The following is a 12,600-nucleotide window of genomic DNA, read 5'->3' on the forward strand; positions in this document are numbered from 1 at the left end:
GGCAATGTAAAAAGGCCTATGAAGTACCATTTAGTTTTAACCTATAATTAATTAGTTCTTTAACAACTGACCAGTGATGTTGCAGAGAAAAATGTCTATAGAAACGGCACTTTCAAGTATAAAAAAATTAGCAATGTTATAATGATACAGCTAGTCTCTGTATGTTTTTCGAGATCAGAGTCAGCATGGTACCATAATGTAGATGGTCTTAATTAGCATGTAGCACTGTAGCACTGTCCTTCCGTTGTTCATTGATTTGCTAGAGCGGGTCCAGTAACATCTCCATTGTGAGACTTGTTGTTACTGTGTTTGGCATATGGAATAAGTCACGGGTACCTTGCCAGGCTTTGCCATGCGGGCGAGATGCTCTCAGTAGCTTGCTGGGCTCCCCGATAGGGGCGGAGGAATCAAATCCGGGTCGGCTGGATTGGTCGCGTGCAAAGCAGAGTGGGTAAGGCGTTTGCCTTGCACGCCTGCAGGCCCGGGTTTGATACCCAGCATCCCATATGGCCCCCTGACCACTGCCAGGAGTAACCCCTGTGCATTGCCGGGTGAGACCCAGAAAGCAAAATAGATGGTTTAATTAACTCTTTTAATTCGCATACATTTTAATGTAAAGGAGTCTCCTGCTCCCACGCCTGGCTGTCCTCACTGGGGCCCCTTGGAGGTGGGCGGGAGAGCCTTGACAGCTGAAGACCTCCGGGACCCAGCGAAAGCCATGCTGACACCACTCTCCACACGCTTGAACGAGGAACCGCAGATGAACCCAGGTGTGCGGGACCTGGGCCTGAGATCTCCAAGCCTGCTCGGTTTCAGACTGGGCCTCCTCCACCCAGATCCCCCACCTTTCAGTAGATATATAGACAGTTACACCCACCAACTGCTGTGTAACCCCATCAACAGCCATCCAGAGACTATAAAACCAATTTGCGTTTCCGGCAGCGCCACCTCTTAATCTCTAGTTCTCACTCTCAGAGAACCTGGCAGGCTACTAAGAGTATCATACCAGCCTATATGCCTGACTAGGAACACCTGTAAAGGTGATTAGAGTCTGCTCCGAAAGCCTCCATCCATCTCGGAGAGCCTGGCTAGCTACCGAGAGTATCCCACCTGCACAGCAGAGCCTGACAAGCTACCCTTGGTGTACTCAATATGTCAAAAACAGTAACAATGAATGGTCCTCATTCTCCTGACCCTGAAGGACCCCCCAATATGTCCTCGGGCTATACTTGCATGTGACAGGGACGAATGGAGACATTACTGGGCTCGCTCGAGCGAATTGGAGAACAATGGGGTGATAGTGATAGTGACATTTTAATTATAGATTTATATTTTTCTGCAATGCATTATTTTCTTCATGCTGGAATATGTCACATCTCATCAGTGCACTGTCAAAATAATGGGTTATTTTTTTAATTATGTTTTTGTTAGTGAAACACCATGTGGTACAGTTGTAGACTTACAATTTTTTGTGCTTGGGTTTCAGTTGTACAATGATTGAGTATCCATCCCTCCACCAGTGCCCATTCTCCACCTCCACTGCTCCCAGTATTGCTCCCACCCACCCCTATCCCCCCCATGTCACCCCACCCCTGTGGCAGGCATTTCCTTTTGTTTTCTCTCTCCTTTTAGGTGCTGTGGTTTGCAAAAGCGGCATTGAGTAGCAATCATGTTGGGTCTATAGTCTACTTTCAGCATGCATCTCCCATCCTGGGAGGATCCTCCTAACACCCTTTATTTGGTGGTCCCTTCTCTATCTGAGCTGCCTTTTCCCCTAGCATGTGTGGTTGGCCTCCAAGCCATGGAGTAAAATTCCTAATCTCGGCCTTTCTTGGGTGTTAGTCTCCTATTTTGTTACTTTATGTTCCCCAGATAAATGCAGTCTTTCTATGTCTGTCCCTCTCTATCTGACTCATTTCACTTAGCATGATACTTTCCATGTAGTACCACTTGCATGTAAATTTCATGACTTCATCTTATGGGTTATATTTTTTTAACTTTTGGGCTTTCAAACAGCATTCAGGGGCCCCAGGGTTCTCTTGCTGGTACTCATCTCACCATGCCAGAGGACACGGTAGTGGAATTGAGGCTGTGGTGCTCTACCCTGTGATGCCTAGGACCACCAGCGCCATCACGGGGTTGCAGCACTGCATCCAACAGTGCTCACAGACCTCTCCCTGTAATGCTCAGGGGAACGTACAGTACAGTACTGCATATCAAACTGGAGCCCCTTGTATTTTCTCCTCGATAATTGGGATTATTTATTTTTTTGCCCTAGACGTACAGTTGTCTTTGGACAAACATCACTACACTCTTATGGCACCAGTATCATGAGATATCTGTTAAAGTGAAAATTCTAAGAGTCTGTTTCACATATAGTTAATCAGGAAGTGCAGCAATCTGCATTTTCCCTGAACTGATTGTATTGTGGAACCTACTATTTAGTTGTGTACTTCATGATATTTCAAATTATTTGTTGCATACATTGATAGGTTAATATAAGGACAATTTAAGAAACTATAAGTCAATTAATTAGAATAAGAAAGGAAAGTTTTCTGTTCAAAAACGGTAGCTGGAAGAGAAATTCGATGTCCTTGGAGGAAGGACGCTGGGATCTGACTCCAGAGCCCCTGCCTTGCATGGGCTACGTCCAACACCGCCTTGTCATGTCCTGCAAGCTGAACGCCACTAGGAGAAGCTCCACAATAATCAAGCATTCATAGATCGAAATTAGGGTAAATGAGGTAAATTCCAAATGTTTGTTAAGATTAACTAATTTTGATCACATTTGCCATTAAATTCTATAATTTTATGAAATAACTGTTATTCTCATTTAGCAAACAAAAGTGAGAATCAGAGGGCATATGTATCTAGTCAGCAAGGTTTCAAACTCAGTTTTTTTCTGGCGTTTCCCGTTATGTCCAGAGTCGTCTTGAAAGTCTTGAAGATGGTCATTTTAATTAATTGGCGCCACAGTCATTATTGCTTATTGAATATAAGCCAGGACATGTGAGAAGTGCTTAGCACTTAGCAGTGAGGAGCTCATGTCTTCAGCTGTGAGATGTGAATAATGAAAGCACCTAATACTTCTTAGGTCTGTTATAATTATTAAATATGATGGTTCAAAGTAATAAGCAATAAACAGAACTGTTAAAAGAGCACAGATGAAGTGAGTATCTTATACGGAGTTATAATAAAGCATTTGATTTAAGTTGGTGGCCCTGGGAAATTTTTCTAAAACACTGACATTGATGTGATCCAGAATGACGTGCCATCAGTCTATGTGATAAACCAGTACCAGGATATTTCAGTCCTAGGAACCACATATTCAAAGGCATGATATGTAAGGATCTTGAGTAGGCTGTGGAATGAAGTGAGATTCCTGTCATTGAAAATTTCCAAGTGTGTTATCCTGACAAATGTTAGCAGGATAATGGATGTGGCATGTTAGCTATACAACAGTGCTACACTGCACAGACTATTAATTTTCATCCATTTGTAATTGATTATGTTGCCCACATAAGCTTTGACACATGCGTGTAGCACTGTATCACTGTCCCCCTGTTGTTCATCGATTTGCTCAAGCGGGCACCAGTAACATCTCCATTGTGAGACGTTGTTACTGTTTTTGGTGGATCAAATATGTCAGGGGTAGCTTGCCAGGCTCTGCCCTGTGGGCGGGATACTCTCATAGCTTGCCGGGTTCTCTGAGAGGGACGGATGAATTGAACCCTAGTCGGCTGTGTGCACGCCCTGCCCGCTTGCTATCACTCCAGCCCTCTTATTGCCCACATAACTCTATAAAATGTCCTGTATAAAGGAAAGTACATATCAATTTATACCATAGAACAAAAGTTTGTTTTAAGTGGTGCATCAAATAAATATTTTTTACAAGTAAAAATTAGAAAACCAGAAAGCTATTGGATTTAGTTTAGATGAGTCAGTTTTTTGAATGAACTTGAATTCAGTAGTATATTCTATAGTTTATCTCTCAGCACTCACTAAGAATAATTGATAATGCCAGATGGCTTGGGGCATTTTTGTTCATAATTCATGTCTTGAACTATTCCCTAACTGGATAATAGTGGTGTTTCTTCTAGAAATATTTTGTATTGTTTTTTCTCAGTGATACTTATTGTATGATATATAATTTGCAATGCAGAGAGCATGGAAATGGGTAGCTTGAATTGTTAAGTAATATGTAGGACTATAAAATGAAATTAAGGGCTGGAATGCTAGTACATTGGGTAAGGTGATTTCCTTGTGTAAAACATTTTATACGACATAAAAATTTACATGTTTCAGTTTGGTTTTTCCTTCTAAAAATTATTTGTTATGTGACATCAAGACCAGAGACTAGTTAGTATAACCTGTTATTGGTTGTCCTATAAAACTGTAAGTACAAAAGAGCATGTATCTCCTTATGTTTTTAATCTGAATATGAAAATAAGAAAACTTACAGGTACACTAACCCTTTAAGCTATTTTGATATACAGTGGCAATACACTAGATAACTAAGATAGTTTAATGCTGTCAGGTGAAAACTACTGATGCAATACATTTTTACATTGTTTTATGGAAATATATTTTTATTATCTATGAGCAAGTCTGCTTTTCTATTTCCATAAAGCTCTCAGAGAAGCTTTTACTGTGGCTTCATGGGCTACCGGTCAATTCATGACTTAGTTGCTAGTGTGAAATTTAATCCATAGGGACTCTAGATATGTAAATTGACACTCATATCTTTGTTGTGAATTTGAAGAGGGAGTCTTTTATCAAAAATATGTCAACAATTAAGTTCTTCGGAGTCCACACAATATGTGTGCTATTTCTTTTCAACGTATGTGTCAAGATACAGGAATATAACATCTCCTGTATCACAGTAGCACTGTCCTCCTGTTGTTGATAGATTTGCTCAAGCAGACCCAGTAATGTCTCCATTGTGAGACTTTGCTGTTCCTGTGTTTGGCATATCAAATACGTCATGGGTAGCTTGCCAGGCTTTGCTGTGAGGACGAGATACTCTCAGTAGCTTGCTGGGCTCTCTGAGAGGGGCGGAGGAATCGAACTTGGGTCTGCCGGGTCGGCTCTTGCAAGGCAAATTCCCTACCTGATTTGCTATAGCTCCAGCCCTACATCTCCTGTATCCAGTATTTTTCTTTCTTAAATTAATGTTCGGAGGTGCTGGAGCAATAGCACAGCAGGTAAGGCATTTGCCTTGCATACGACTGACCCGGGTTCGATTCCTCCGTCCCTCTCGGAGAGCCTGGCAAGCTACTGAGAGTATCTCACTTGGCAGAGCCTAGAAGCTCCCCATGATGTATTCAATATGCCAAAAACAGTAAGAACAAGTCTCACAATTTGTTGTGAGACGTTATACTGGTGCCCACTTGAGCAAGTCAATGAACAACAGGAGGACAGTGCTACAGTGCTAGAATGTTTGAATTGTCTGTCCCTCTCTTTAACCAGTTTTGCCATCTGGGGGACATAAAGTAACAAAATAGGAGACTAACACCCAAGAATAGCGGAGATAAGTAACAGGAGGTTTACTTCATGGCTTGGAGGCCAGCCACACTCAATAGGGGGAAAGGCAGCTCAGGTAGAGAAGAGAGCACCAAATAAAGGGTGTTGGGAGGATCCTCCCAGGATGGGAGATGCATGCTGAAAGTAGACTATAGACTGAACATGATTGTCATTCAATGACTCTTTTGCAAACCACAGCACCCAAAAGGAGAGAGAGAACAAAAGGGAATGCCCTGCCACAGAGGCAGGGTGGGATTGGGGGAGGGATTTGGTGGGGAGAGGGATACTTGAATCACTGGTGGTGGCGAATGGGCACTGGTGGAGGGATGGGTACTCGATCCTTGTATAACGGAAACCCAAGCACAAAAAACTGTAAGTCTACAACTGTGCCTCATGGTGTTTCACTAATAAAAATTTAAAAAAAACTTTAAAAAGAGTTTGGATTGGAGGGGATTTTCTTGAGCATTAGTACAGCTGGTAGGCCATCTGCCTTGCATGCAGCTAACCTGAGTTCCATTCCTGGCTTCTCATATGGTTCCAAGCACCATCAGCAGTGATTCCTGAGTGCATAGGCAGGAGCAAGCCCTGAGCACTGCTGCATGTAGTCCCCAAACAAAACAAATATATATGTTCTGACTGGAGAGATTAATAGTTACTGAAAAAAATTAAATGAAGATAGAGGAAAGGTATGAGTTAGATAAAACTAGAATTTTATAGTTAACATAGGATAGTAAATATTAAATTTTATCCTTGTGTATTCATATAAAGCATGTATACATAATTTATAAAACATGTTTACATGATTTGTGTGAATGTAAATGCTTTAATACTTTCAGAAATTATGAACTTTAGTGTCGGGGACTATTAATAGCCTGAATGCACATAGAACCAGTGGAAGTTTGCAAGTCTTTAGACTTCTCAGCATGCTGTGAGATAACATTTGTCTTTCTTATTATAGTAAGCTGACTCTTACCTTTTAATAATCAAGTAAATTCTTGAGGGTGCCAGACACATGATGGCTTGAATTTCTCTTCCTCTTTTTACTCTTAGAACCTGTTATCTAGACTAAAATTTTCCTGCTTTCTTTTCAAACCTAAGTGTGCTTGTCCAAATGCTCGAAGTGCAGTGAAAGAGTTATTCTCTCGAATCACAGATCCCTAAGACCAAATACTAGTTCTGCCCATTGTGAGCTCCGTGATTTAAGATTTTTAAATTTCTATAAGCACATTTGCTTATTTAGAAAATTAGGATTGGGGCTGGAGTGATAGCACGGTGAGTAGAGCATTTACCTTGCGCGCGGCCTATCTGGGTTTGATTCCCAGCGTCCCATATGGTCCCCCAAGCACTTCCAGGAATAATTTCTGTGTACATGAGCCATGAGCAAACCCCTGTGAAATGCTGGGTGTGACCCAAAAATAAAAAAAATAGAAAATTAGGATTATAATGAAATTGAACATGGAGCCACTGCCAGTACAGGAGAAAACTAAACACTGTCACACAGCTTTTGCAAGAAAAGAAGACTATTTCAGTTCAGAGGGGCTAGTAAGATAGGAACAGTGCTCAAGCGTATCTCCATGTCCCCTTGTTTCAGGGAATACAGCAGGTCAAAGGACTGACTTGAAGTATCTGCCTTTTTCCAGTTCTTGAAAAAGAGGAGGTAAATTTCTGGACTAAACGCAAGAGAATCTTGAGAAAAATAGGAAGAGGATTTCTTTGAAAAGCAGGAGGAGCTTTGAGGAAAAACTGGAGCTGAATTTCAGAACAAATAGGATGGAGGTTTTGAGTCAGAAAGTTATCTGGCTTCCAGGATGACCATGCAGTTTCCATTCTTTTTTTCCTCTTAAAAATGCACTTATAACAGTTCTGAGGCTCCTCTAGCTATTTTGAAGGCAAAGCCAAACAGGAAGGGGGTGTGCCTGAATAAGGTTTTGGTTTTTCTTTTCTTAGGAACAGTTTGTTATACCGAGAGTATCTGCAGAAAATTCCCACGAAACAGTGCAAAAAATTATTTTATTTTTTGACTGATAATAATTTATCAATGTCAAATAGCCTTGTCAATTAGGGCCTAATCAGTCAACATTTAAGGTCACATTTTTCATAATATCCCCTAGTTCATAGGAGTACTCTCTATTTTGAAATAATCTCACATAAAGTTAAAATAAAAATAAATAAATAAAAATAAAATTTTTTAAGACCATGAATTACCAAGTTGTTCACAATTACCAAACTGTTTTAGGAATTCAAAGTTCCACATGTAAAATTCTAAGCATCTGGCTAACACAGAAGTAGCTTACATTTAATATTATTTTTGTCTTATTTTTTCTCATCCCTTGGGAATGTGTGAGCTAGCTAACATCCCTACTATTCCCATCTACTTCAAATGAAGATCATCATAATAGACAAGGTATTAATGTGTCATAAGCTCCACTCTAACCCATGGGATTTGGGAGGGGGTCTTGAGAGACTCAACACATGGAAGAAAATGCTGCAGGTCTTTTCCAAACCACTCTCAGGCTGTCTCTGAGGAATGAGAGGCTGTTTCTATGAGAGGCTGGGACTCTGTCAGAACTCCCCAGTTTTTCTCAAAGAGGCCAATTCCTGGACATGTGAGTGAAGCTTGGCTGATTATGTCAGCTATGTCTGTTATCTGGTTCATTTTTACTTCTAACCTCAGGGCTGGCCTAGAGGAGGAAACAGTTAAGTAGCCTTCCTGTGCCTCTTCCATCTGCCCACCTGTCACTGCACATACTTTCGCCATATGCCTTTTCCCCAAAGATCTCCATCTTTGAAACAAAGACAGCTGATATGGAAGATGTAGATTTTACTGAAAAGAAAGGAGACCACGTTAGCACATACCAAAAATTATATACAGTAGCTCTGTAGCACTGTAGCACTGTCCTCCCGTTGTTCATCGATTTGCTCGAGTGGGCCCAGTAATGTCTCCATTGTGAGACTTGTTGTTTCTGTGTTTGGCATATTGACTATGTCACGGGAGCTTGCCAGGCTTTGACGTGTGGGCAAGATACTCTTGGTAGCTTGCCAGGTTCTTCAAGAGGGGTGGGGGAATCGAACCCAGGTCGGCTCTGTACAAGGCAAACGCCCTACCCTCTGTGCTATACTCCAGAATGAGCAATAACACATACGGTCGTCTATAATATTATTTCAACCTGATTAACTGTAATGATTGGCTGTGCCTTTGAAGTAAATGGTAAGCCAAGTAAAGGTGATCAATTTCTGCTGAGTCACATATGTTGCCTGGCCCTCTCACAATGAGTTTGCTTGAGTCCTAAACAAGTAGGTCTGCACATCATGACAGCTGCCACAGCAAAATATGGCACTTCTCATTAGAGTTCTTTCTCTGGCAACTGTTCCCAGACAAACTTCTAGTCTCCCTCTGGATTGCTCTTTTCTAGATTTAAACAAAGACTTTGGGAACAGGTTTAAAGGTGCCTGGCAAGCTATCGAGAATATCTCGCCCGCACATCAAAGCCTTGCAAGCTCCCCGTGACATATTCGATATGCCAAACACAGTAACAAGTCTCACAATGGAGACGTTACTGGGCCTGCTCTAGCAAATCGATGAACAATGGGAGGACAGTCCAGTGCAGTGCTATATCATTTGCTAATATAATAATTTTTATAGTATTGATACACACTATGTTTATATACACAGATGTCTATTTGCAATTTTTGATAAAAATGATTGCTTTTGGTGTATGCATAAATTTATGAAATATTTTACTTGAAAAGCTACAATAAGATAAAAATGCTTAAATCTGGAAAGACCAATTGTTCACTTACCAATAGTAGAAAAGATATAAATAACATTGTCTAAGAGGAATGAGTCATCAAAATGTTCTTGTAAAAACACTATACAAATTTTAGTATTCTTATGAATATTAAATAAAAATGAAATTTATATGGAAATATTCCAAAACACCATGAAATGTGCTTTTTCAGCAATACTACTCATATTTCAACATAAAGATGTTGTAAGAAATAGCTATCTGATGGAAGACTACAGTGAATTTTGTGCTGGGGGACATGACTGAGATAAAAATGAAAAGTGGCACAAGAATGACAAAAGGATTTAACTTTGGGAGCCAATACTGACCCATGGTAATGCATGCGCCAAGTGGTGGATTTAAGAGAGAAAGTTAGCAATATTAGAAATCATGTTCCTTAATAAAAATTGAGAAAAAAGAAGGAGGTTGAATATGACTCATTGGGGATTGCTATGATTGAATGACTATATCTGCCAAAGGAAGGGAAGAAACAGTGACATTCATGCTATAAATTTGCCATCTGTAGAATTTTCTATATAAATGAGAAAAGCACAACTCTAATTATTAGAACCATAAAAGTAGACTGATAGAGTTTTCACATTAATATATATCTGTGAATATGCACTTATGAAGAAGTCAAGTTGTTATGTTCATAAAGAGCATCAGTGACAATGACTTACCCTGATTGCACCTTAGCTTTATGATCTGGACTGATTTAAGCCTGAATTCTCTTAATTACAAACTTTACTAATTTATAAAATATAGGTAATATGATCCATCCCACAGGGTTCTCAAGGAATCAGATATTATCTTAAGCAATATTATGGTAGCTATTACATCATGGAAAATGACAGTAGATACTTAGAACTCCCATCCAAGAGCAAAAAGAATGCTGAAGATGAATTCCATGGGAACATATGGGCTACGGACCAGAATACTATCTAATTAATCATTGTCAGCTTCAAAGTTGATCATAGAAAACTGGTTTCAGGGAAAAAGTAAATTATTTATTTTATAGTGGTTTCGTTGAAGCACAGTTGATGCATGCTTTCTCACAACCCAACGTAAGCTGTGCATACTCCTTACACTAATACTTGTTAGTTCATGTGGCATCGTTATTACAGAAAAAGGGGTGATTATCAGTCATTGCATTATTGTATTATCTTATTAATTGGTAATAATTTTAATGTTTTACATTTAAAAATTCATGAAGATTGTTTTAGTTCTTTTATATATATGCAATCATATGTATATGATTAAGTGTTGCTTCTTCAATTTACTGCTATTTTTACTCTTTTGTTCTTGCTTTCTATAAATTTTCTCATAATATATAATACAATCACTATCTAAATTTTAAAAATGTGATAAGGAAAATATTTCTCTTGATAATAACTGTGTGCGTCTGTGTGTTGGTGTATGTTTAAATCATTTGCAATAAGTTTTAGGTTGAGTCTCTTGTTTTTTTCTGGCACAATTGGTAGCATTTACAAAAAATGAAGATGTTTTGCTTTCTTTATGATTACCACTGCTTTGTATTCTTTTATATAAATGTTGTTCTCCAGATATCATGCTTGACTTTACAGAAAAATAATTTGCATTAAACATAAATAAAAAAGAATTATTATGGGGATATCTATTTTTATTTTATTGAATATTCTGTTTTTTATCAAGGAAAATGATATCATATTATCAACGTTATTCCAAGAACTATAAGATAAGATGATTTTTATTTTATGACTGATTATATTGGTCTATCCTCTCATATTCAGCTTCCCTTAATAATAATTTAATATTTTATATTTCAGTGTTGACTTCTGTTCCAAATAATTTCTTTGAATTGTTGCATATGTTGACTAAGTGAGTCTGCTCTCTAATTCTGTGTGCCTGTTTACATCTGTCCTTACATGTACATTAACATTCAATCCATTTCGGGACAGTGTTATGATTACTCAAAAAATGATTTGGAAAGCATAATTTATTCTTTATACTCTGAAATAGTGAATGACCTTCAAATTGTTTATTCTTTTAAGCTTTGTTAGAAATTTGTGAAAACATTTTGACTTAATATTTTATTTTCCTAGAAGAAATTCTTGGGCATCATTTTAAATATCTTTCATGGAAAATAACCTGTTTTAAATTTCCACTTTTTAGTTACTTTTGCTAAATTAAATCTGCATGATTTGTATGATTTCCCCATTTTGTACTTTGAATTTGATAACATTTATCAATTGTCTCTAAGAGTTATTAATGTATTTAATAAAACACTTCTGTATTTAACCTCTTGAATTCTAGTCTTATGGACTGTATGTTTCTGAATTTTTTCTTGGAAGAAGTAAACAGTGTATTATAAGATATTTGCTTTTTTAAAAAAGTATACATATCATTTTCACTCATTTTAATATTTTAATTCTCTCTTTTTAAAATATGGTACTCTTCAGGGGCCATGCTTGTCTTCTTTGTATTGTTCCAATTTTAGAATATGTGCTGCCAAACCAAGCACTATAATTCTCAGATAATTCTGTTTTTATTTTGTTACTTCATTTGATCTTCTATTTCTCTTAGTGTGTTCTCTGAAAATTTATCTTCTTTTTGGTTCCTTTAATTTTTTTAGTTTCCTGAATGACTTGCTTTCTTCATGTAATTTTTTCTTTACTTTTGTCAGATCACATTTTACCTTTTTTATTTGTATTAACACTTGCTTTCCAAGATCTTACATTACCTCTTTGATCAAGCTATGTCTTGGATTGGTCAGGAATGGGAGCAGGAAGTGGATTTAGGGAATGGATTGCAATGAGAAACCAGAATATTTTTCCAGTCTATTCTTTTTCTTTATAGTGTAGAAATATTCTGATATTATGCTGCCATGAAAACTCTACAAATGTACCTTCTTTATGTGTGCATATATGTGGAGTGACCTCTTACACTTGCAAGAATAAGCCATTCCATTAATCATATATACTTCACCACCTCAAGATTCCTTGCATCTGCAGGTATCGGTACCCCTTTCAGAGATCTCTCATTGCTACAACTACTTGTCATTGAAATTTCTGTGCTTCTTTTCACTTAGTCTTTGACCATCTCTCCTATCTGTCTTTACACAAGTTTTAAGGTCTGTAGTTTTTACCTGTTTTGTACTTTTGCTAAAAAGTAATATTATGTGATCTTAGTTTCTAATTGTCTTTAGATGCTTTTAGATGGTTTTTTAATTAGTGAAACACCATGAAGTACAGTTGTAGACTTACACATTTTTGTGTTTGGGTTTCAGTTATATAATGATCAAGTAACCATCCCT

At 38.1% G+C, this 12,600-nt stretch overlaps 1 protein-coding gene and 1 non-coding gene across 3 annotated transcripts in view; one reads left to right on the plus strand and one right to left on the minus strand.

Annotated features, from left to right (window-relative positions):
- Nucleotides 1–12,600, plus strand: part of PRKG1 (protein kinase cGMP-dependent 1) — a 1,343,145-nt gene that overhangs the window by 212,491 nt on the left and 1,118,054 nt on the right. The window lies entirely within an intron of this gene.
- On the minus strand, nt 11,703–11,808 carry LOC130029943 (U6 spliceosomal RNA). The gene has a single exon (XR_008793398.1). It is a non-coding gene; the product is annotated as a U6 spliceosomal RNA (small nuclear RNA).

This window comes from Sorex fumeus, unplaced genomic scaffold, assembly GCF_029834395.1.
Source record: "Sorex fumeus unplaced genomic scaffold, SorFum_2.1 ptg000043l, whole genome shotgun sequence".
Classification (NCBI taxonomy): domain Eukaryota; kingdom Metazoa; phylum Chordata; class Mammalia; order Eulipotyphla; family Soricidae; genus Sorex; species Sorex fumeus.